This window comes from Labeo rohita, chromosome 23, assembly GCF_022985175.1.
Source record: "Labeo rohita strain BAU-BD-2019 chromosome 23, IGBB_LRoh.1.0, whole genome shotgun sequence".
NCBI classification, from domain to species: Eukaryota; Metazoa; Chordata; class Actinopteri; order Cypriniformes; family Cyprinidae; genus Labeo; species Labeo rohita.
This window is the reverse complement of record NC_066891.1, coordinates 4427844-4431437: the sequence shown is the minus strand read 5'-3', so window position 1 is coordinate 4431437 and position 3594 is coordinate 4427844.

Sequence of the window (3594 nt, the reverse complement as noted above, 5' to 3'; positions counted from 1 at the left end):
AGCGCGCACACACCCTTAATGACGCCCGACTCTATGAACTCACTGTGACACCCCATATGCTGCGTAACGTCAGATGATTTTTTTAACTATCCACCTGAGACCCAGCATACAGAATTTTCGTTTTTACAGCTTGTTAATTAAGTTTTGTATTTTTTGTATTATTATTATTATTATTATTATTATTATTATTGTCACTAATACAAATGCTTTATATACATGCTAAAATTGTTGTTAGTAATATAATTATTGGTGCATACTGATGTTATTATTAATGCATTTATTAATAACAATTAATAACATTTATATTAAAAAAATAAAATGTTATGTAATATATTTAATACATATATAATATCAATATACCAATATTACATCATAAATATATAAAAAAAATAATTCTACAATTTTCCATTGTTAATATAAATATGATTAATAAAATAATATTTATATTAACAATGGAAAATTGTAGAATTATTTTTTTATATATTTATGATGTAATATTGGTATATTGATATTATATATGTATTAAATATATTACATAATAACATTTCATAATAGAAAAAAAATATTAATGAATGCATGAACAATTGTTAACAATATTTATATTTATATATATTTTTCAATAAATTTTGTATTAAATATTTTATATTATATGTATATTATATATAGCTACTCTTGTTAAAAACAATACTATTATAATAAAAACTATTAACAATATTTATATTAATAAATTGCCAAATTGTATAATCAATATTTATATATTCATATCATAACATTGGCCATGTATTGAAACATGCATAAAAATATTTTAATAAAAATGTATTTTATATTATACATGTATATTATATTTAATTATTCATGATAAAATTAATATTATTAATGAATATATTAACAATTGTTAGCTTTATTTATATGAATATATGTTTTATTAAATAATATATTAAATATTTTTATATTATACATATATATTGCTATTCAAGTTAAAATGCATACTATTAATGATTATAATAAAAACTAATAGTAATATTTATATGAATAAATAACCATATTGCATAATAAATATTTATATATTCATATAATAACATTGGCCATGCTTTGAAACATGTATAACAATATTTTAATACAAACATATATTTTATTTTATACATGTATACTATATTTAATTATTCATGATAAAATTAATATTATTAATGAATATATTAACAATTATTTACAATATTTATATTAATATTTCAATAAATAATTAAAATATATATAATTTTATATTATACGTATATTATATATAGCTATTTATGTTGCAATTTATACTATTAATGATTATAATAAAAAACTATACTAGTAAAAAACTATATTTATTAAGTATTTATACAAATATTATTTCTTAATTATGATAAAATTAATGTTAAGTAATATATTACAATATGTAATTCATATATTACACATATTATAATATGTATAATATATAAACATTAATTAGACAATATTAATATAATATTGTTTATAATTGTTTCATATAATATTAATATAATATTAATAATATATATATATATATATATGTTTGTTATATATTACATATTTATATTATCATGTCTGGTATTTGTTTTGTTTTTCATTTTTATAAAGTGCCCACACCTCATTGGACACAAATGAACTGCTGGTCTCAGGAGAATATGACATACCAGACTCAGGTTTCAAAAAAAAAAAAAAAAACACTGAATGAATTATAAGAGGGACAAGCAATTCATGTGCAATATAATAGAGCCGTGAAGCGTTTCAATATTTGGCTTTATGTGTTTGGTGCTGCTTTATGCATCTCAAGGAGTCGTGAATGTTATTTGCTCTAATGCCGAACTATTAAGCAATGCAATTCTGTCAATGTAATTTTTTTTTTTTTTTTTTTTTTTTTTTTTTTTTCATGGAGATGGTGATTACATAAGTTTATAAATGAATTGCTTTCACCAGTTAAATGCAGGGTCATGCAATCAAGTCACTGCAAGAATGGCTTTTGCAAGAAGATCCAGGAATGAAGTTGCATAGAAAAATGCATAATACGCTTTGTACTCACCTCAATTCGTTGATTTCAAGCTCTCTGGAGTGAACTTGAGCAATGCAAGGCTTTTCATTTATGGAGCAAATTAAGGATGGAATATTTGCAAGCACAAATTAACAGTTAACTCACCTGGGAACCTACTGAGTTGCACTGGAAATTAATGAATAAATGTGAGCTGTTATGGCTGTTTACCTTCATAATGTTCTTTTCATTTCCCTCTCACCACTGTCGTATTCCCATTGTAGCCTTCTATAAGAGAAGAGAATATTGACTGTAAATTCATGATGAAAGGAACAGTTCACCATAAAAATGAAAATTGTTTCTTCATCGGAACAGATTGGAGAAATGTAGCATTACATCACTTGCTCACCAATGGATCCTCTGCAGTAAATGGGTGTCGTCAGAACAAAAGTCCAAACAGCTGATAAAAACATCACAATAATCCACAAGTAATCCAAACCACTCCAGTGCAGCAATTTAATGCAACATTTAGGTACACATTCACATAGTTTTGCTTTGCAGATAGGTATCTTCAAGTGTCTTGGAGACATTGCCACAATTCTTCTGGATTTTGTCTGTCTATATCCACACTACAGCAAAATACCTTAAAACCATTTTTTGATGGTGAAAATACTCTTCAGTTCATCTGTTTCTCCTATTTGCTCTTTTCACATTGACTATCACTCTGTATAGACTAATATAATCAGATACAACAAATATTTATTACAATATATACTGATAAATTTAACATACACTTCAATGTTATAAGATGACTCAGGGGTTTTAACTGATTTCCTGTTGAACTGTGACAAACTGAATTGCAGTGGTCAAACCATTAAGCTACAAACTCGATCATAACGCACAATGTTTACATCTAACATGTATTTTGAGGTGCAGTTCGTCAACAAAACCCCAGCAATTTTGTAGAGTGTTTCACTAATTAGCAGTAAACCGGTTACCTCACCTGAATATGTTCGTAGATTTGTGTTTGATGTTTCGATGTGGACTAAACTAGTAAGCTAAGGCAGCAGTAGTGCTGACAGTGTTTTCTTGTAAACATGGCTGAAGGCCTAATAAGCAGAGGAACAGACAAACCGATTCAACTGAGTGAGTCATTTACGCTGAAACCGCTCCGATTAATTCAAATTCAAACTCATGACCAGTGTAGTCCGCAAGTATTTTTTTGGGCTACTTTAACACTGTTGCCGCGGGTTGTTTTTCATGTATGCGGGTTGAAGTGACCCCAATAACATACTATTTTGCCCCTGGAATGCTAATTTGACCAGAGGAACCCCGCCAAAAAAACGTTTATTTTACCGACCCTTAACACGATTTTTAATGGGGGACCCCCTTCAAAATGGGATTGGGCTACTTTTGGGTTAGTTTTGAGTAGCAGTTGGGAGGGTTTTGTTGTGAAAACCTGGCAACCCTGCTCATGAGTTTGATTCACTAACAAAAACATTTTAAAAGAGTGATTTATTTTCGAATTTCGACATCGCTTGTAATTTTAAAAAGCAAAGCGGAGCGTGTATCGCTAATCAGTTGAT